General features: G+C 46.8%; 1 pseudogene; it reads right to left on the bottom strand.

Annotated features, from left to right (window-relative positions):
• Positions 1-6,538: 6,538 nt before the first annotated feature.
• LOC142457261 (DNA-binding protein RFX5 pseudogene) lies at positions 6,539-8,363 on the bottom strand (annotated as a pseudogene).
• Positions 8,364-23,146: the final 14,783 nt, after the last annotated feature.

Raw genomic sequence — 23,146 nt, 5'->3', positions numbered from 1 at the left:
TGTTCACCAATTCTGACCTGGCCGCCCCTCCCAGAGCCCTCTCTACTTCTCTACTGGGTGCACTAATCGTGTGCAGTGGTCTCACAGAATTCATGATATTTATGATAATACTCATGCCTGTGGGGTTTATTAGTGAAGTGCCAGCTTACAACTTGGGAGCAAAACCAGTAAGCCACGACTTAGGGAGAGGATCAAGAAGCATGTAGGCCAACCTCCCTTCGTCATGCAGGCCTCCTCTCACGGTCCTCGTTGCCTGGCCCCTGCCCAGCTCAGGTGAGAGTTACAAAGCTCATTTAGCTCTGCCGAAAGTGCCTGAGGCACCTCATTCTACCAGCAAGCCTCTTGTCTTTCCCCAAATCTAGCAGGTTCTCGGCACAGTGACCCTGGGTCCAAAGGAGGACACACTTGCTCCCAGCTCTTCTTCCTGGGTGACAGTGAGCTCCCTTCGTCTCTGGTAAGGGAAAAAGTGATGCAGGCCACACCTCCAGGAAACTCCCAGCCATGAGATTAAAGCTGAGACATGAGTCAGCGCATTGCATCTCACACACACACACACACACACACACACACACACACACTCCTGTAAAACAAATGGGCTGTCACATTAGATCGCTTCAGGGAGAATGGTCTCAACATTTCCTAACTGTCACACCACTGAGAATCCTGGCCCAGCCAAGCTGACATACACTTCAATCCATAACGGCAGCAGATGCAAACTAGAACGTGAAGACTTTTTGAACCAGGATCTGAAGAAGATAGAGGTTCAGGGAGCAATTTTTTCTCTGAATGATGCTTCTCCATTCAGGAGAAGATGGCTTCTAAAGTTTGATCAACTCAGAAACACTTTTGTCAGCATCGGAGATCTCGAGTACTTGAGTTAATTCAAATCCATTAAGTGCACCAAGTAAAACTAACACTACACAGAGATGGGCAGACAGGTCATCAACAGACAAGTGGGAAAACAAGATGTGGTCTAACCCTGCAGTTGAATGCTACACAGTCCTAAAGAGGAAGGGAGTCTTGAATATGTTCCCACGTGAAAGATCCTTGAAGACCTCATGTTAAGTGAAATAAGGCAGACTCAAAAGGACAAATAAGGTATGACCCAGCTTATATGGAGCATCTCTTACTCTCATAACACGCTGCCCTTGAGTTGATTCTGGTTCATAGCAAGCCTGCCTACAGGACAGAGTAGAACTGCCGCTCTGGCTTTCTGTGATTATAACTTTCTAGGGGAGTAGAAAGCCTCATCTTTCTCACGAGGAGTGGCTGGTGGTTTTGAACTGCTGATCTTGCAGGCAGCAGCCAGTGCATAACCCACCAGGGCTCCTTATATGAATATCTAGATTAGGCAAAGGCATAGAGGCAATAGCTCATTGGTGGTTCCCAGAGACTGGAATGGGGAGGCTACAGAGAGGGAGCTGGGGAGTCATGGCTGAAGGAGTACTGAGGCTGTGTCTGGTGTGAGGAGATGCTTTTGGAAATAGAGAGTGGTGAGAGTTGCACAACATGGTGAATGTAATTAATTCTACCAGATTATATATAATTATATGCACCAAGTCAAACTAAGTTTTATATGATTTATTTATAATCTGGTAGCATTAATATATATACATCAATACACATATATAGTTGAAATGACCTATATATATGATCATTATATATATATATTGTGTGTATATAGGGCATATATTATATATAAGTGCATATACATTTTTCCACAATAAGTTTTTTTTATCTTTTTTTAAATTTTTTAATTTTATTTATTTTTTTACATTTTATTAGGGGCTCATACAACTCTTATCACAATCCATACATATACATATACATACATCAATTGTATAAAACACATCCGTACATTCTTTGCCCTAATCATTTTCTTTTTTTTAAAAATCTTTTTATTGGGGCTCATAAGGCTCTTATCACAGTCTGTACATACATCAAATGAGCAAAGCACCCTTATACATTCGTTGCACTCATCACTCTCATAATTCACCTTCCACTTGGGTTCCTGGAATCAGCTCGGTTTCCCTTTTTTTCCCCCCATCCCCCATCCCCCTCCCTCCCCGATCCCACCCCTGGTCCCTTGATAGTTTATAAATAATTATTATATCTTATCTTACACTCCCCGGCGTCTCCCCTCACCCGCCTCCCCCTTGCCAATCTCCCAGAGAGGAGGTTACACATAGATCTCCGAGATCGGTTCTCCCTTTCTACATGCCCTTCCCTCCTGGTGTCGCCACTCCCACCGCTGGTGTTGAAGGGTTCGTCTGTCCTAGATTCCCTGTGCCTCCAGATCCCCACTGCACCGCTGTACATCCTCTGGTACAACCAGCTCCGCAAGGCAAGGTAGGATTGGGGTCATGATGATTGGGAGGGGAGGAAGCGTTCAGGAACTAGAGGAAGGTTTTGAGTTTCATTGTTGTTACACTGAACCCTGTGTGGCCCATCTCCTCCTCACTACCCCTCTGGAAGGGGTGTTCAGCTCTCTACAGGTGGGCATTGGGTCCCCATCATGCACTCCCCCTCTTTCACGGTGATGTGATTCTCACCACCACCCCACCTTTGATGTTGGAGACCTGGTCTCCTCTGTCCTTCATGGTCACCTATGTTGGTGTGCTGCTTCCGTGTGGGCTCGGTTGCTTCTGGGCTAGATGGCCGCTTGTTTGCTTTCAAGCCTTTAAGTCCCCAGACGCTATATCTCTCAGTAGCCGGGCACCATCCGCCTTCTTCACCACTCTTGCTTATGCACACTTTCGTCTTCAGCCATTATGTGAGGAAGGTGATCACACAATGATTGTTTTTGTTCCTTTGTATCTGCTACATGGTCCATTCAACACCTTGTATTCGCTTAGGCCGTGTGCTTCTTCTCTGTGGGCTTTGTTGCTTCTGAGCTAGATGGCCGCTTATTTGCCTTCAAGCCTTTAAGACCCCAGACGCTATATCTTTTTTTGATAGCCGGGCATCATCAGCTTTCTTCACCACATTTGCTTACACACACGGCTGTCTTCAGTGATCATGTCGGGAAGATGGGTATCTTGCAATGGCTGCTTAGCAGGGCGAGGTGCTATTGTATTGGGGGATTCCACAATAAGTTTTTAAAGAAGCATTATTTTTTTACTGATAACACTCCTGATACATCATGAAAATGAAATGTTTACATAACTGTTTGTATGGCACTTACTTTATGAATATATATTTATACACACTCACATAAATTAAGTCACTTGCAGCAATAGACACCAAGGCAAAATCGATACTTATCTGTAGATGGTATCATAAGTGAGTTTTGCTTATTATGTGTGTATGTATTTGCATCTGTGTGTTTGCTGATCTTTCTGTAATAAGCCTTTATAGCTTTTCTAATAAGAAATAAAGTCCTAGTACTGATCCAGGAATAAACCAACAGATCAATGAATCAGGAGAGAAAATTGGAAAAGAGATTCAATAAATAGAAGAATCTGTTGTATTATCAAGGTAGATTTCACATCATGGTAGGGGAGACAGACAGCTCAATACATTTCATCGGTTCCAGTGGCTAACAATTTGGGTGATCAAGCTGAGCTTTCTGTTGTGGCTGGTAGATGCCACTGAGTTAGTTCTGACTTGTGGTAACTCTATGTACACTGCCCAGTCCTGTGCCTTGCTCACAATTGGCATTACGTTTGAGTCCATTGTTTCAGCCACTGTGTCAGTCCCTCTGGTTGAAGGTTTTCCACTTGTTCGCTGACCCTCTATTTTACCCTCTGCAACGTCTGGTCCCTTCCTGATGACGTGTTCGCAGTAAGCACCTCTCCATCCTCATTTCTAAGGGGAATTCTGGCTGCATTTCTTTAAAGCAGATGTACCTGTTCTTCTGACCATCCATGGAAATGTTCATATTCTTCAATAAACACTGTCATTCGGATGCATCCATTCTTCTCTGTGCTCCGTGGTCAGTGTCCAGTTTTCACATACAGTGTGCTAAAGGAACTCTCACAGTAAACAAACAAACAAACAAACACAGAATGTTTAATCACATTGAGTGGGTAAAAACAGGTACATTTTAAAAGAAAATGTACGCAAGTACTTCCATACTCTTAAAGGACAGGTCTTTCTAACCCACAAGGACCCCTACTGTTGCCAAGCTGGGCACAAGAGGAGAAAGTGGCCGAGTTGGAAATATCAAAATACAATGTATGCATTTAAAAGGCCATCCCAAGTCCCCACCAATAACAACTATAACCTGCCTAGGGGGCGGGGGGCGGGGCAATGCACATGAAACGTGCACTGCCTAGTAATAAAACCTATACAACGTACCGGAGTATGTAAAAGCAGACCTGGGGAAAATGAAGTGCTCAGTGGAGGCTAGTAGAATTTATTCACCGCAGCTTTGCTTTTAATAGAACAAAGAGAGACAATCTAAATGTTCGTGACTAGATAAAGCCTTGTGATTGAGTGTCATGCAGTGGGTAAAAATAATACACTAGTTCTGTGTGTACTTCTGCTTCTCTTAGGCCTCTCAGCCCCTCCCAAGCCCGACCTGGGAGGAGGTGATAAGCTTGAAATGGACCCTGCTTAGAAGGGTGTAGGGTCAATGTGTTAAGAGGACATGCCCATGCGGGATCTTCCTGTGGGCTGCCTCCATCCACTGTCCTGTGGTTCTCCGAAGCTCACAGGCTAAGTTGGGGCGGGACTGGCCATACCTCACCTTCTGACCTTACACAGGGATTGCTTATCTACTCCATGTCTCCAGATGACCAGCCTCAGCTCATACTCTATGTCTGGTTCGATCCAGCTTCTACTCCACAGTCCTGAATGAGGCTGCGACAGCCAAGGCCTGATCTGTGAGTTCAGATCTTGTTAGGCCTCCTGACCAGAAAACAAAAGACAATGCATGCTCACGAGGTTGTGACATGACTGACCATTGGCAATGTGCGCTGGCAAGGTTGTGAGGTGACTGACAGGAACAATGCATGGTCATTACTTTGCAGCCTCCGGCTAGTGTCGCACCTTAGCAGCATGGTGCAGGATGAAACTGCTCCAAGAGCCCAAGGGTTAAACCTAGATGATGCAGACAGCAGAAGCCAACACAAACTAGCAAGGGAGACAGAGTAGCACCATGGTTACAATCCGATTTGTTGGGTTTTTTTTCTAACACTTAACTTTAGTAGAAGTTTCCATAGCCAATTAGTTTTCCAATCAATAATCCACAGAGGAAGAGTTCCCTAACATTGGTTGCAACCCCCACAATGTGTCAGCACTCTCCCTCTTTCGTCCCTGGGTTTCCTCATTTCTTGTTCCTGTCCCTCCTTGCCCTCTCATCTTGGGCTTTGGGCACATGCTGTCCTGTGAGTCGCATGTGGTCGGTTATTCTAGGAAGCATGTTCTTCATGGGCGTTAGTGTTTGCTTTATGGTGCTATGCTGACATCAAGAAGGGTCTGTAGTCTCAAGTTAGGCATTGACCCAGGGCAATGGTCTTTGGGGCTCCTCTAGTCTCTTTTCTTGGGGGGGGGATACAGAATGAATTTAATGAAATGAAGAGGAAGTCAATAGCTTTACTAGTCCTGGTGAAAGATGGTGGGGGAGGTGTACTAGTAATGAGGGGAAAAGGGAAGTTCAGAAACACGAAAGGGAAGCTGCTCCACTCTGAGAAGAGATGGAAGCAAGGGACTGTCATTCTTCATACGGAGCCTAGAGAGCGAGTCCCTAAAGGGGAATGACCCCCTTCTTGTTCCTTCTGAGACCCGATCAAGAGGAAGACTATGATGGATACAGGCAGTAGGTCTCGCTGATCACTTGTCTTTCTTAGCAGCATCCTCCTCTGCAACTCCCCCCTTACGGTTTTCATTTAGGCCTGGTGACTGAAGAGACTGGCCTTTTTAAAGAAAGCACAGTGTAGTCCATGGTGTAGAGTAAGCAAATGAGCATGCATCGTCCTCAGGCCACAGGGATTGGTTAGGGATGGATGTATATCTCAGGCTGACCTGAGCAGAGTGGATCTAAAGGGCTTATGCTGGGAGCCCCGTCACAAAGAACCCCCACTTAACGAGGGCACATGGAACCCCAGGAGCGCTGGCAGTCACGAGGTGGCCGGCCTTAAGGTGATCCTACAGAAAGTGGAGCATAAAGAATAAAATAAATTAGGTACTTTGACATAGACTGAGCTCCTGGATCAAGCTTCACCTGGAGCCAACCCTAACCTCTGAAGTTTACAGGTATCTGTGACAATAAAGCCTTTTGATTCTTAAGCCAGTTTGAGTTGGGTTTTTTTATGATTTAAAACCAAGATTCCTAAGCTTTACATCCATCATACTTATCCTACCTAGCCCTATCTTCCCACAGATTAGCACAGGGATCCAGGTAAGAAGGTCACTAGAGTTTTGTTAGTGACATAGAAGGCAAAGGTATCAAGCTGGCGGGGTCAGAGGCAAGACGAGGTGACTCAGCAGCTGTACAGAGAATGGGTCAAATGAGAAGCAAGTGCAAAGGGGCTTCTACTAAGCAGGCAGAGTTGACATATGTATGTATACACACTTAAATTCTCTTCCCCACCTTTCACGAGGGGGTTGCTTTGGGGTCCTTCCAGTCATGGGGTAAGGGACTTGGAAGCACATGCCCCTTGAAGCCTTTGCTATCCTGTGTGGCACTCTCTGCCTCTCCCTTTCCCAACGGAAGGGCCTCTTTTGGGGCTTCTACTGCCCTTGATGACACTCACTTTGGGGGTGACAATAATTTTCTCCCCTGCTTCTTTGGCATGTCGAGAACTAGAGCCCCTTACTCCTTTGGGAATAGCGCCATCTTCCTGACCCTGGGCAAGCACTGTCCCCCTCTCGGCCTCACCCTTTAGCCCTGTCCCCTCCGACCCTCCCGAGGAGTTGCTTGCCGCTCCAGAGCGCCATGTCTCCAGTGGTAACCTTGACCGGGCAGAGTCGGGGGCAGCTGCTGACTTCTCCGGGGTTAGAATTCCTTTCCCCCGCTTCCACCTGATTTTTATCGAGGACTCCCCCACCTTCTTTTGGCATCAGCTCCTACATCCTCTCCATCCTGCTTCGCTGCTTTTGTTGGCAGGCCCTGCCCCCTGGCCTCCCTCACAGGTCCTTCAGCGGTCCTCTTGACGCCCTTGTCATGGGGTCCCGGGTCGCTGGCTGTGCCTACCTCCCTGTTCTCCATGCTTCGGGCTGAGGGAGACCCACAGGTGGAGCTCACCAGTCCCAGGAAAAGGCGGGACAGCTGGTAAGGTCATGCTAATGATGGGCACTGCCGCCTGAGGAACCCCAGCCCTGCTGGGCAAAGGCAATGTAGCCACTTTTAAGGGGCCTTGAGAGAGCTTGGGGCCAGAATAGGTGGAGAGACTCGAATTGACTGGATATGTGAGCAAGAGGTCCGGGGGAGGAGCAGAGGGAGTCGAGCCACCAGGGACTTAGCTTGGGGGTCACTGGCTGCTGGGGCCGGGCTCTCGACTACACTCTTCTCCCGTTCTCCACGCCCTAGGGGGCCAGGCCCAGCCCGGGCTTCCAATTCCTTGGAAGGCTGGGCTGGTCCCTCTGATTTCTTCGGGTTCCGCCCTCCAGGTTCTCTACACCGCTCTTGGATTTCGATAACCGTTCTCGGGGGCCATGTTCATCCTCTTCAGCAAGCCCCATGGCCTGGAGCACATGCGCATGGGCGGATCTGGCAGAGATGAGGTGCTGCTGAAGCAGGAAGCGGGCGACCTCTACGATGGAACTGAAGGACCGTTTCAGGATTGGCTCTGGCCAGTCACAGGTCAGGGCGCAGGCTGCATCTACCAGTTCATCCCGCGGTGCCTGGGTCACTTCTGGGCCCATTTCTGGGCTCTCGGGGGCCCTTCAGGTCAAGTCCGGGCAGGGGTGGCATACATACCATGGGCTTTTTTCGTATGCCACTGTAGCAATATTTGGACTGGCCCTGGCCACCCAGCCTCCGGGCCTTGATGTCAGGGAAAATCTCTCTGATGGCTTTGCCAAAGTTGGCTGTGCTGAGTGGGCTGCAACAGGCGAGGCTCGTGCACAGTTTGCTTTGGCAGACAGGTGTCTGTGTGCTCTTCCAGGTGGTTGCGGATCCACTTATAAGCATAAATATACTCCTCGTCGCTGAGTGTGCTGGCCTCTGAGCTTTTGTCTCCAGTGCTGGGCCCTGAGGGGAGCTGAAGGTAGAGATACAGCTTGTCGTTGTCTGAGAATTTCTGTACATCTTGCAGAATCCCCTCCACTTTGTTCGCAAGGCCTTGGAAATGGTAGCTTGGAGCCTCTGAAGAAGGGTGGTGGGCTCACCCGCCTCCGCATTACCTGGGGGGGGGGGGCCCTCGGGGAGCCCTCCCCCCAGCCTTCGGGCTCTTAGAATCAGGTTCGTCTTCTGTCATCCCAGCACGAGGGCTCGTAGCCACCTTCACTCCAGCCCAGCCCCACGGTTCTGGCTCGGCCGGCTCGTGCGTTGCTTTATTTTCTTTTTTCCTGAATCTCCTCTAGTCTCTTTCAGAGCAATGTCTGATATTTTTCTTTTGGCTTTTTTCAAAAATCCATTCTATTATTTCCTATTCTTAAGAGTGGTTGGTCTGGCTAGACCAGAGGATGTACACTGGTACAGATAGGAGCTGGAAACACAGGGAATCCAGGGTGGATGATCCCTTCAGGACCAGTGGTGAGAGTGACCATACTGGGAGGGTAGACGGAGAGTGGGTTGGAAAGGGGGAACAGATTACAAGAATCTACATGTGACCTCTTCCCTGGGGTATGGACAACAGAAAAGTGGGTGAAGGGAGATGTCGGACAGGGCATGATATGACAAAATAATAATTTATAAATTATCAAAGGTTCATGAGGGAGGGAGGAGCAGGGAGGGAGGGGGGAAAATGAGGCGCTGATGCCAGTGGCTTAAGTGGAGAGCAAATGTTTTGAGAATGATGAGGGCAATGAATGTACAAATATGCTTTACACAATTGATGTATGTATGAATTGTGATAAGAGTTGTATGAGCACTTAATAAAATGATTAAAGATAAACAAAACAAGAATAAAATTTTTAAGAGTGGTTGGTAGTGGGAACTGAGCACCATCTAGTTCTTCTGGTCTCAGGTTAGAACAGGCTTTTTTTGTTAATGGGCCATTCTTCCTTTGGACTAATTGCTTCCTTGAGGCTTTGGTTTTCTTGGTAGTTAGTTTTTTGTGCCAAACTGGCTGATAAACATGTGTGGGATTAATTGAAGGGCAGAGAGATAAATGGTTTGGCGAGCCTCGCCTTTCTTGTTGTTTGCTCTTTGATCACCGGACCAGTATGCGGCTGCCTTGCTTGTTCTGTGCCTCAATTTGCAAGTCACACTACCTGTGGGAAACCTAACCCATGGACTGTGTCGCTGTAATTTGAGGTTCCTTCAAGACTTGCTTCACTACACAATTGGAATTTACATCTGGCTGACTGTTTGTGCCCTGCCTTGCTGTTTGCTGCCTGTGCCCAGATAGCCTAAATTGCTCTATAGAGGACTACCTGGCGGCCCTCAAGACTTGAAGGACTGCCAGTGTCTCACAACTCTCTCACGGAGTGAGTTGCACTGAGCCATTTGTACTGCTTTATAATTTAATTAACTGCTTATTCCTTACGTTATATATCTATCTGTATTAATATATATATAATTATTAGAATTTAGGTTTTGTTTCTCTAGAGAACCCTGTCTAACACAGGACTCCTATTCTCCAGGCAGGAAGAGACCAACAGTTGCTTCTTAGATGCCCACTTGCAAGTTTTTCAGACCCTAGATGCTATTTAGCAGACTAGGATGTAAAACATTATCTTTAGGATCTATCGTTGTTATGTACCACCAAGTCGGTCCTACCACTAGAGCACAACAGAACAAGACACTGCCCAGGCCCGCTCCATCCTCACCATTGTCTCTACACTTGAGCCCATTGCTGCAGCCATGCTGTTAATATGAGCGGGTACCCCCCCAAAAAAAACTGGGAAAAGGCTCCATAGGGCAGAGCTTTGGTGGTATGCATTTTCCCCTTTATGCGAGCATCAAGCAACTCGCTCTGAGTTAGTGTACCCAGTGGTGTCTCCTGGGAAGGTTCTCTCTGGTCACAGCGAATTTTTCATAAAAGAAGTTTCACTCTAACTTCGTTTTATGGGGTGGCTGATTTAAGAGAACAGTGCAGCTGTGAAAGTTTGTTTCCTGCTTGGGAAAAATGCTGCAGAAACTGTTATGATGTTGAATACAGCTTACAAGGACAGTGCTATGGGAAAACTCAAGTGTACAGTGGTTTTCTCATTTCATAAAAGGTAAAATATCAGTTGATGATAAACATCATTCTAGATATCTGTCAACATTCCAAAGAGACAAAAATGTTGACAAAATTCAGGTACTTGTGCTCCAAGACCATTGAAGAGATGAGGAAGTTATCTGGATTTTATCAGTGAATTGTAAAGGAAGATTTAAGAATGAGAAGGGTCGCTGGCAAATTTGTGCCTTGGGTCCTGAAACTGACCAGGAAAAAGAGTGCTGAATGGAAACATGCTGAGCTTTGAAAGAACAGCTCCGAATTGACCCAGACTTTCTGCAAGGTCATTACTGGTGATGAGACATGGTGCCATTCTTCAGACCTCCAAAGCAATCAAGCCAGTGTGTGTTAGTCTGGATAGACTAGAGAAACAAATTCATAGAGACTCATATGTGTATAGGAAAGAACTTCATATACAAGAGCAATTGAGTATTGGGAAAACAGCCTAGCTCAGTCCAGATCAAGTCCATAAGTCTGACATTAGCCTATTTGTCAGATACCACTCTCTAAAGTCCTCTTCAGATTCCTGCAACACATGCAATGACACCAAATACAGGATGATCACAGGCCAGTGGATGGAAAGTCTTGTGGATCCAGTGGTAGTAGAAGCATCCCAGCACTGGTGTGGGTCTCCACATGACTTCTCCAGCTCTCTGATTTCTGACTGCACCAGTGTAGCTCCATGAGGCTCATCCTCAGTAATGTCTTGGCACAGGGAGTGTGTGTGTGTGTGTCCCGCCTCCAGCGAGCTATTTATCTCCTGAGCACCTCTGAATGAGGTCATCAAGCTGCGATCTGATTGACAGACTAAACGCCACCCCTTCACTCAAGTCTCAAATTGACAACAGATAATGTAACTACCCCATATGCTGAGCATGTCCTTCCATTAGGCACAAGATGCTGCCAGTTGACCTGGATGTCCCTCAGGACTATGGTTGTCAGCCTTCAAATCCAATGGTTCAGTCCTGATATCCAGGTCGTTTCTCTACCTGTAGCACTTATGTGAAGAGCAGGGCTTAAATGTGGACTGCCCGATTTCCGATCGTTTTCTTATCTGTACGATCCTACTAAGTTAAAATCAGATTACAATCCTGTCTGTCTTCCCAGGTTGTTGGAGAAATTAAATCAGTTGGTATACATAAAGCATATATTCAGAACTGTGCATGTTCGTTGTAATTATGTAAAGGTTAGTTGTGATCATCATTGCAATGGCATCCAAGAGACTTTAAATGAAACAACCATCACCACAACAAAATATCCTTCCTGGTAGATCTCCAACCTGAACAGACTGGCTCTCCTAGCTTCTCCTGAGAGGGCACCAGGATTCTGGAAAGTCACATGGGAACACCCCCGCCTGCCGTCACCTGGCACTGCTGGCTGAAACCACACCCTGCAGTACTTGTAGGGAAATAAAGCAGAGGAGGGAGGCACCAGAGCACAAATTTTGTGCTGGTTCTCAAATCTAGGTGGCTCTGGTATCAGGCATTTTCCCAGGCAATCCTGAAACAGGGTTTTAATCCTCTTTGCCTCTGGTCCACACAAGCAGTTTCTTTTGGGATCTTTCTGCATGACTGGCAAGTTCCCCTTCCTGGGTGCCAGGTGTGGGGCCATAGCCTCACCCTGGCTGTTGTCCTTTCAAAAGTCCACCTCGACCCCACTCAGGGCTTAACCTCAGAAAAGCTCATGGTGCCTTGTGAAAGAGAAAGGCAAGTTGCAAATCGTGAGTCTGGTAGAACCACTGGTTACAATATTTAGGGAAATACATTTAGAAAGTCTAGAAGGATGTATACACAGTGGTTACCTCTGGGTTGGGATCTTAGCAGGGACAGGGGTGGGGGGTGAGCCAGCTGCCATTGGGTTGGTGTCACTCCTGACACCCGATGGTGATCAGCTTAGGATTGCGCCTGTGGGGATTTCAGCAGCTGGTTTCTCAGAAGTCAATCACCAGGCCTTTATTCCAAAGCACCTTTGAGCAGCCTCCAGCCCCCAGCTGTTACCAACCAGGTGGCTCTGGGAGGGAGAAGGACTCCCTGCTTGCTGTAATCCTGTCAGTATTGTTAGACATTTTCACAGCAAGCATATGCTAGTTTTACAGTGACAAAATAACCCCCAAAATATTTTCAATAAATACCAAATCACAGAAAAATATTTGCAGCCCACCTTTTGTAGATAAAAGGGTTAAAGAGATGCATACAAGTATTTATAAATTAAAAAAGAAAATGGTTGAGGAGAACGTAATGAAATAGCAGCAGTAGGTAACCTGGGTGCTGTGCCATTGAGCTGATTCTCACTTGTGGGGCCCTGATTATGCGCTCAGCTTAATGGAAAGGTTGGAGGTTCAAATCCCCTTGCTGCTCCATGGGAGAAGGATGTGATTTGATTCTGTGAAGATGATGGCTTCAGAAGCCTTTCTACTCTATCCTAGATGCCTCTATGACTCTCAAGGGTACTGAAAGGACTCTTTTAATTTTCTTCTTTCTTCTATTTTCCAAACATGTCATATTGAAAATTCCTTACACTTTTCTAGTCAGAAAAATAGAATTTTGAAATTACAGGGAACCAACACAAAAACACCAGATCATTAAAAAAGATGTGCACAAGGAAGCCAGAAAGCTTAAAAGACTTGAAAGGATAAGACTTAAAATGAGACTATTTAATAAGGAAAAAATATCTTCTAATTTTTGTAAAAATGAAAAACAATTGGGAATAATACAAGTGAGAATGAGGAAATCCGCTGGAAACTTACAAAAGTTCTACTCTGAAAAGCCAATAGCTGGAACGAATGTTTAAAAGAAGCCACTGGAAAGCAGGCAAGTGGTGAGACCTTGTCCAGGCCTTGTCTGTGGGAGGCCCTGGTCAAGTTCAGAAGCATCCTTTCGGGAGCAGGACTTCTTCAGGAGGCTCCCTGAGACGGAGACACACTTACTCTGGTGACAGTGTGAAGCCACCAGGCACACCGAGCCACGCTTTCTGGGGACCACCGCCTTATTTCAGAGTCATGTAGGCATTTATCCAGCACACACACCCCCGTCCCGTCCCGCCGCCGGACCAACAGCTCCTTGAAGGACAGGGGGCAGGGGTGCCATATGCCCACCCCTGCAAGAGCCTGACAGAGGGGAGACAATCCATAACCTCCCATCATCTGCCTCTGGACCCTGCAGAGGCCTTCAGCTCCGTGCCTCGGTATTCTCAGATCAGGCTGCAGCCCAGCCCGGGGGAGCACCCTTACCACGTGATTCTCGCATGGCTCCCACCCCAATTCATCACCGCACAGATTAACCTGATGATGTTTGATTCCATGCACAAATGCCTACTGACGATGTGACTGACTGGCATCCCGCCCTCCACGCTGCAGCACTGTGACTCAGAATTCGAGCCTGCCAGAGCTCACGTAGGCCTCCCTCTGCCCTCCCACAAAAAGAGACTCCTCATCCCAGTGAGCTCCCTTCAGCCTGCAGCAAGCTCCCAGGAAGCCCCGGCCAGCCAGGGAGACTTATTTTGTTGGAGGGACTACGCTCTGTGGGCACAGAAGGGCACTCTGAGACTGGCCCTGAGCCCTCGTGGACCCTTTCCTCACCCAGGCCCCAACCCACAGATGGCCCTTGAGTCTGAGCAATGTCCAGGAATGACCTAGAGCCCTCAGCCAGCTTTATTCGAATCCTGAATCATTTGTGATCACAATTTTAGTTACCTTTTTTGTTTTTCCTTTTCTTTGTGTTCATTTTTTGTTTTATTTTTGTATTGATTTTTATTCCATTAATTTTAGATCAATACTCTTCCCTAAGTTCATAACTTCCAAAAAGTTCCTGAGTGGCACTGTTGGGTAAGCATTGGGCTGTTAACTACAAGGTTGGCAGTTCAAGCCCACCAACTGCTCTGAGGGAGACGGATGAGGCTGTCAGCTCCTGGGAAGATTTACAGCCTCAGAAACCTGTTTAGAGTCACTGTGAGTCAGAATTGACTTGAGGGCTGTGGGGTTTGTTTGTTTGTTTGTTTGTTTTTTATACACTCCAACTAAGCCCTTAAACATCTAGCTCTTGTCAGTCTAGAACAGGAGTTACTGGTGAGAAGAGAGGAGGTTATTGGGGGATGATAAGAGCAATGCCTCTCACACGGCAACGTGCAATGAATCACCAGAAATTGTGGCGATGCAGGTTCTCCTCCCATAGTCCTAGGGTGATGTCTGAGGCTCTGCCTTTCTCACCAGCGCCCAGCTGGTGCTGATGCTGCAGGTCCCAGGACCACACTCTGCGTGGCAGGCGGCAGGCAGTATCCTTGTGCCCATGACATCATGAAGCAGGAAGAAACTCTAGAGGCTCTGTTGGCTAGCTTCTCCTGGAGGATAGAAATTCTTCTGACATATAGGATAGCGATGGAGCCACAAAACGGCTCACAAGAATGCACCTGGGGCGGGGGAGGGAGAATGAACCTGGAGGACATGCTACTGAGTGAAATTGTTGTTGTTGTTGGTAGGTGCCTTTGATAGTTACATAATCTGGTGTCAACCTGATGATATTAAAAGGGTGTCAATCAAGTCACAGCTCATTTGGAGGCTCATTTGGAGATAAATAGCTCACTAGAGGTCATACGGACTATCTCTCTCTGCTTTGTCTTCCTGCTGACAAGCCACATGGAGCTATGCTATGGAGCCAGAGCCCTGGGGCTGGAGGAGTCATGTGTAGACCCACGGCAGTGCTGTGCTGCTTCCACTGCCACTGGATCCACAAGACTTTCCACCCCCTGGCCTGTGATCTTCCTGCATTCAGTGTTATTGCACGTGTTGCATGAGTCTGAAGAGGAATTTATAGACTGGTATTGGACATATGGTCTAATATTGGACTTGTGGACTTGATTTGGACTGGGCTGGGATGTTTTCTTAATATACAATTACCCTTCTATATAAAGCTCTTTCTCATACACATGGGTGTCTCTGGATTTGTTTCTTTAGTTTCTCAGACTAACACACTGAGTGCCATTGAGTTGCTTCTGACTCATAGCGACCCAGTACACCACAGAACAAAACACTGCTCCGTCTGGGCCATCGTCCCAGTCGTTCTAGGCTTGACCTGTTGTTGCAGCCACTGTGCCAATCGTCTCGAGGACCTTCCTCTTCTTCGCTGCCCTCCACTTTACCCAACATGATGTCCTTCTCCAGCGACTGTTCTCTCCTGACAACATGGCCAAAGTACCTGAGACGACATCCCGTCATCCTTCAATCACAAAAGGACAGACATTGTGTGAGGACACTACTATAAAGAGGCAAGAAAAAGTCTCCATGGAGAAAGAAATATTCTCCGAGCGTCACGGGGGGATGGAGGGAAAGTCATTAACTAGAGAGCAGATTTGGATTAACTTTGGCGCAGGAGAAGGCAAAACACTGGGAGCGGCAGGTCAGCATAGCATGGCCAAGGCAAAGGAAGCCAGTGGGAGGTATACACGAGTAAAATGTAACAAGAGGAAACTATTTCCTGCCCAGTCATTCCATAGCAGTAATAATCAGCATGTTATAAATGGATATGTAGGTAAGGAGATGTACGCTGAGCGGGTCTGCAATGGTGCAGGGGCAGTGAATTATTTAATATGGCTCTTCTAACTAAAGTCTCTAACTCCACCAAACGACCTTTCCCTGCACGGGTCTGGTAATAGGGTGGAGGAAGAGACTCAGAGGATTCATCTGTGAGTAATTGGGTAAAGGTTCCCTGGAGTGGAATCCTGCTGTGTATAAAATGAGCCCTCTGAGAAGCAGGAGAGGGATCTCATTATCAACAAGAACCAGAGGGGAGCAAGTCCTCTGGACCCGAGGTTCCTGCACAGTGAACCTTTGGATCCAGGTGACAGCTGTACCTTCAGAGGAGCACCAGCAGAACCAGGAGGCAGAGCATGGAATAGAATGATGGACTTCCCCATCCACAGACGAATGTTTTTGCGCAGGAGGCTGGCTCGCAGAGTGGGGTGCCCCTCGGTGCTTAATTGGGGAAGTTGGATTTGCTGACTCGTGGAAGTGGAGCTGAGGGTGTTCTGGGTGAGGCTTATTGGAGTAGGGTGCCTGTAGGCACTTCATTCAGGGAGCTGGGTTTGCTGACCTCCAGAACTTGAGCTGAATGCCTTCTGGTTAAGGCTGAGAGCAGAGTGGTGTACGCCTTTGGACATTTATTAGCAAACCTGAAACTTTGTAACATGTAACGTGTTCTGGGAAACAACCACCCTGAGCATTTCTTCCTGCCTTACAACTTGTTAATTTCCTTAATAAACCCTTCAGTCATGAATTTTGTCTGTGAATTTCTGTGTAACCATTTCAATGGATATTAGAACCCAAAGGAATAAAATAGAGAACATTAATTAATGAATATTAATTCATTCAAATTATGTATGAGAGTATAGCCAATGTGATATGGCTCGCATATAATATTTCTACATATGTATATGTATGTGCTGCAAATATGTCCAGGTAAACAGTTTAGCATACAGGGCATAAAATTATGCAAACTTGTTAGACATAATCACCATGAGGGACTGAGTCACAGCACTTGAGGGTTTTAAACCATTGTCTCAGGGAATATATTGATCCACATAAAGTGATGTTCTATATCCTGCTTTGGTGAATAACTTCTGGGGTCTTAAAAGCTGGCACGCAGCCCTCTAAGATCCAGCCCTCTTGGATCCTGTCTGGAGCCAAGAACAGTGAAGAAAGTCAAAGAATCAAGGAAGCTGGTCCTTGAATTGGTCCAAAAGATTAATGGACTACAGGAGCCACAGCCTCCACCAGACGGAGACCAGAGGGACTAGATGGTGCCCAGCTACCCAATAACCACCTTTATCAGGATCACACAGAAGGCCCTGGACAGAGTGGGTAAAAAATGCTGGGTAAAATTCAGAATCATTAAAAAAGACCGGGTTTACCAATCTGGTAGCACCTATGGCTCCTAAAAACCTCTCAGACCTGGAACTGAACCCACACCTAGAGATACCCTTTTAGTCAAAGAACAGACAGACCTATAAAGGTGCCCCGTCCCCCCTCCCCCAATAGGAATTAGAGGAGAATCTCACTGGAAAATCACCAGGGGAGGGGAGCATCAGTATTTCAGAGGAAACACGTTTCTGATGGTGGGTATGGTGGTAAATGGGGAGGAGGAACCTCACGTCGGGAAGGGGTGCTACATAGCAATTGTAGGAAAGCTAAGGGGAGAAAAAACCCAGTTCTCTGTTCCTGGGTAGACCCTTTGAACACGCTTTCCCCCAGCCCTCAGTGAACCACACCATGGACTAAGCACGATAATGACCTTAGACGCTGGCCTTACAGGGAGCATGGCATGCCCCAAGGGCCACACCAGAAGGACTCCATGTGGAAGCTCAACTGAATGGACTGGGCCCTACCTCAAAACTACCCGTACCCTTAGATTTAGGACTGAATTTCCCTGTTGGGAGAGGAAACAAAGCGTGCTCATGACAAGACTGTGGAAATGGTTGTCATTGGACCTTGGGTGGGGCCCCTGGCTTAGTGGGTATCCAATGAACGGAGACCCAGAGTCACCATATATGTAATACATCAATGCTCCCCTTGCATTAATAGGATAGGTATTAATCTAATAGGTAAAAGAATGTTAATGTAAAGAATGTTACAGGAAATTTCCCCTAGCACTAACCCCCATGCTCAATGTAAACAGAGCTCCATCAATTAAGAAATCAATCTGCACAAAGCAGCAACTCAAGGACTGCAGCTCGCAGCTGAAATATACTCAATAAACTCTTCCTATCAGGAGTACCTTACCGTTATAAGCCATTAGATGAATTATTGATGTTATCAATGAAATCGCCCTGTGCCCCAGGGGAGTGATGTTTTTCTGTTCTGTTTGTTTTATTTTTAGTTGGGGGGAGGGTTGTTTTCTTGTTGTTTTTCTTCTTCTTCTTGGTTTTTGTCATAAGTAAACCAGAGTCATCTGTAACCACCAAAGTAAACCAGAGTGGTCTGTAACCCGTGGACAAACAGATGGATTCTGGGCACCCACTGAATTCTATGCCCAATCCAGGCACAGTGATTTCTGGTAACAAGGTCCTACTCGATCCTGGCCATCACGAAGCGATCACGGAAGAGAAGGCTGCTCCAGCACAGTGTGGGAAGAAAGCGCTGGCGGCCAGCTAACAATTGCGATAGTGTGTGCGGTCTGAAGGGCTTGTATTCAAGCTGCCATCAGCTGTTTCTCCCTTCTCGGCCATCTGGACGGCTGCTCTTGGCTGGGGAACCCCACACCTAAGACTGGAAGATGGGGCAGCAAAGAAGACAGAAAAGTCGCTGGAGTCCATCAACTCCGGGCTTCAACTCGTGAAAAATGGGAAATACATGCTGGGCCACAAGCAGACGCTGAAGATGGTCGGGCAGGGCAGAGTGAAACTGGTCATTGTGGCCAATGACCGCCCAGCCTAGAGGAAACCCGAAATCGAGTACTGCACCACGTCGGCCCACACCGGTGGCCGTCACTGCAGTGGCCGTAACATGGGCGACAAGTCCTGCAGAGCGTGCACACGGCCATGGTCGACCCGGGGGTGCTGATCACGTGAGAACGTGCCAGAGCTGAGGGCGAAAAGAAATCCTGCCCTCTTTTCTCCCAATAAAACTGGCCAGAGGTATCAGGCATCAGAGTGGAGACCCAAAGCCCATCTGTACACAATTGGACATCCCTTCACAGAAGGGTCGCAAGGAAGGGACGAGCCAGCCAGGGTGCAATATAGCACCGATGAAACACACAACTTTCCTCTAGTTATTTAATGCTTCCTTCCCCCTCACCCACACACCTCCATCATGACCCCAGTTCTACCTTACAAATCCGGTTAAACTGGAGCCTGTGCACTGATACAGATAAGAGCTCTCGACACACAGAATGCAGGACATACAACCCCTCAGGACCAATCATGAGAGTAGTGATACCATGAGGGTAGGGGAAGGTGAGGCAGGAGGAGGAGGAGAAAAGGGGAACTGATCCCAATGGTCATCTTAAAACCCCAACTGCCACCCTTCAGGAGGAGAAAAACAAATGTGGGTGAAGGGAGACAGCAGATGGTGTAAAATATGATAAGAAAATTGATTTATAAATTATCAAGGGTTCATGAGGGTGGTAGGGTGGGGGAGGGAGGGATAAAAAAGAGGAGCTGATACCAAGGGCTCAAGTAGAAAGAAAATGTTTTGGAAATGATGATGGCAACATATGTACAAATGTACTTGATACAATTGATGCATGGATTGCTATCAGAGTCCCCAATAAAATGATTTATTAAAATAAAAATAAATGGTTTAATTTTAAAACAAACCAGAAATAAACAAAACTAGCCAGAGCTTGCTTTAAAACCCTGAAAAAAAACAAAAACCAAACAAACAAGCAGCCATCTAGGTATCAACTAAGTCCGTATTGAAGAAGCACATCAGCCTGTGGGATCCAAAGATGACAATAACAAAATCCAAACATGATACAGGGAAAAGTATCAGAGCTTAAATTGTGAGCACCCAATTTGTAGAAGGCTCTGGAGGACAGTGGGAGCCCAAGACCCGTCTCCAGAGTATCTGGTCAGATTAGGCCACTGGCAGATCCCCTCGAGCCACAGACGAAGGAGTCAAACTTTAGCTGTACCATCAGGCAGACAGAGACTATTGTAAACTTGATTATGGAGGACTGAACCAGGGTATAATAGGATACTTGGTCAATTGGCCTTCCTCTTGTCCCAACCTGAATTGGCTTTAGGCTTAAATATTTACCACTTGTTCCACAACAGAAATGTCTTCTCTGGTTTTTAAGAATATTGTTTGTGGTCTTTTCTCTCTTATCCTTTATTTTTATCTTTATCCTTATGTTATTATTCTTTTCTCCTGTTTCGTGTTGGTTTTGCTTTGTATGTTTTGCTAGGTTTCCCAGTTCATGAAGTGCAGAAGGAGTTACTGGACACAGTAACGGATGCAATGGTCGATAAGGCATGGGGGGGGGGGAGATGGGATAGGGAGGATGAGGGAAGTTGGGGAGCAAACAATCGATGCAGGAGGGGAAAGAAAGCACTAGAACTAACTGTAATGATGCATACACAACTCTTTTTGAAAGTGACTTAACTATGAAAGTGTGTGATATGTGAATTTTATACCACGAAAGCTACTAAAAAATTAAAAGAAACTAAAGTTGACAGATATTAGGAGGAAGAGTGTTGGCTTGGGGGCTGAGTTTGTTAATGGTGGGAGAATAATTTGGAAGATGATATCAATAATTGTTACACTACATGAAGAGTATAATCAATGGCATTGAATGATACATGTAGAAGCTATTGAACTACAGGATGTTTTGTTCCGTATATTTTCATCAAAATTAAAAATAATAGTAATAACAACAACACTAATAGCAATGAGTACAAGGAAGAAGATTGATTGTGGTGATGACTGTACAACTCTTCTGGACACAATTGAACTGCTGGACTGTATACGTGGATGAAGTGCCAATAAAGCTGTTTAAAAATAATAAAAATAAAGTGAGCCCCCATGAGGAACATGCCCTCAGAACTACCAACCAGAGTACACCGAAAAGGCAGCATTTTCCCAAAAGCCAAGTTCAGGAGGCAGCAGGGGGCAGACAGATGGGGACGTGGAGACAGGGAGCCCAGGGAGAAATGTAGAAGAAGCTGTTACATTGAGTGGCTTACAGCTAAGGTCTCGAAGCAAAATGCATGTGAATCATTGCATGAGAAACTACTGTTCTTTATAAAACCATCATCCAAATGTTCAAAGGAAGGAAAAAAATAATTCTTCCCACAGGGGACAGTGCTGAAACTGTGCTAGGTGCTCCCCAGGTGATAGTTGGCCTGGAGTAGAATTCTTTCCAGGAACAGGGAGCTCTTCGGGTGGAGGCAGCTCGCTCCTGGTTAGAAAACTCCTGTTGAGCCAATGCGGTCTCCTGGAACTGCTACTCAGTGGCCCTGGCACAGCCCTTACCACTTCGCTCACCACCGTGCATGGTGGCACAGGGCCAAGGCCAAGCAGAACGGTGCCAACTAAAGAACAAGCAACCAGCAAACACAAAAGGTGCCATCCAAAAAAATTAAAAGGGCACAACGAACAATGTTGAGCTGTCTGAAAAATGTGCTATTTGTCAAGTAGGCAAATGATATGCAATCTTATATCGTTGGATATAAAGTATAAGGGCCGGCACTGTGACACATGCATTGTTCTCGTTGAATCCTCACGAAAAGCAACTCATGCCATAGGCACATTTTGTGCCATTTTAAAGGATCCCTGGCTGGTGTGGTGGGTTAAATGTTGGGCTGCTAACAGCAAGGCCAGCAGTTCAAACCCACCAGTTGCTCCATGGGAGAAAGACGAGGCCTTGGAAATCCACAAGGACAATTCCACCCTGTTCTGTAGGCTGTGGTGCGTCAGAACTGACTTGATGGCAGGGAGTTGAGTTGAGCAGAGTCAGGAGCATCATTTTAAGGAGCCCTGGTCAGAAGTTCAAACTCACCACCTCTCTGTGCGAAGGGACTCCACCAGCAAGGAGTTTGGGCTTGGGGTTGGAGTGCCATTTAATAGAAGAGAACAAAAACAAAGATAGAATGAAAATATTGCTAATTTTTATGAGCAATTCCGACTCCTAGCAACCCTATAAGATCAAGTAGAACTGTCTTATAGAGCATCCAAAGCAGGAATCTCTGCAGTGGGATGTGATGCATGAGCAGCGTGTTGGGAGTTTTGCTTTTGTCTTTTTGATCTTTACAGAAGCGAACTGCCTAGCTTTCTCTTACTGAGCAGCCGATGGATTTGAACTGCTCATCTTTGGGTTAGAAACTGAGTGCCTCACCATTGTGCCACCAGGTTCCTCCTACCGAGAAGTGGTGGCAGGAGGTGAGGGGACTAGAGCGGCAAAGCAAGCACGCATGTAGAGCGAATGCAGATTGGAGGAGGCGGGGAAGATCATGAGACCTAGACCCAGGCAGAGGGTCTGATGCCATACCTTGGGAAGTGACTACAGCTTCTTGAGCTGAAGTGGGACAGGCCAAGACCCCTTTCAGCCAGATAATAGACAGGACTGTAAAATAAACTACAATACCCACGAATACTGTGCTTCTTTGATTGATCAACTGGGACAAAAAGGGTAGCATTTGCCCCAAATCAAAAATGAGAAGACAAGGAGGGACAGAAAAACCTGATAGAGAGAGGAAGGAAATGGGGGGAGTGTTGACACATTACAGGAATTGCATCCTATGTCAGGGAACAATGTGTGTATGGAGCATGGATTAGAAAACCCATTGCTATGTAAACTCTCACCTAAAGCACAGTAAGCTATTAGAAAAGAAGACGTTTGATAGGACGGGAGAGTCAGTGCTGTTTTCAGTGGGTGGATGTGCAGCAGCGAGCAGGAGAGGCATGGCTGAGCTCCATGCCCGGCTCTGCTGTGACTGGCTGCTGTCCAGTCCCCTCACCGTCCTCCTACCACCACGGAAGGCCATTCCACACACAGCTGAATGAAACTGTTTCCTGGTCCTGCGAGATCCCCATGATCAGTTGTAGTTGTACCCTTGTGATCCACAGGGTTCTTCATGGCTGATTTTCCAACATAGATCTCCAGGCCTTTCTTCCTAGTCTGTGTTGGTCTAGAAGCTCAGCAGAAAGTTGCTCAGAATCATGAAAGCGAGCAAGCAAGCGTCCACTTACTGGAGCAGGGTGGCTGCCCTTGAAGTGCATTCGCTGGGAATCAAACCAGATCTCCACCACCGCCCCCCCGGCCCCCCGCCCCCGCCTCCAAGACAGCGAGAATTCTACCTCTGTGCCGCCAATGACTCCATGCTCTGGGCAAAAGCAGGGACAAATAGACGTACAAGTTGGGAGTTGAAAGATGCCATCTCTACAAGAG

The sequence above is a fragment of the Tenrec ecaudatus genome, chromosome 9, assembly GCF_050624435.1.
Source record: "Tenrec ecaudatus isolate mTenEca1 chromosome 9, mTenEca1.hap1, whole genome shotgun sequence".
Taxonomy (NCBI): Eukaryota; Metazoa; Chordata; class Mammalia; order Afrosoricida; family Tenrecidae; genus Tenrec; species Tenrec ecaudatus.
This window is presented reverse-complemented; position numbering and strand designations above follow the sequence as displayed.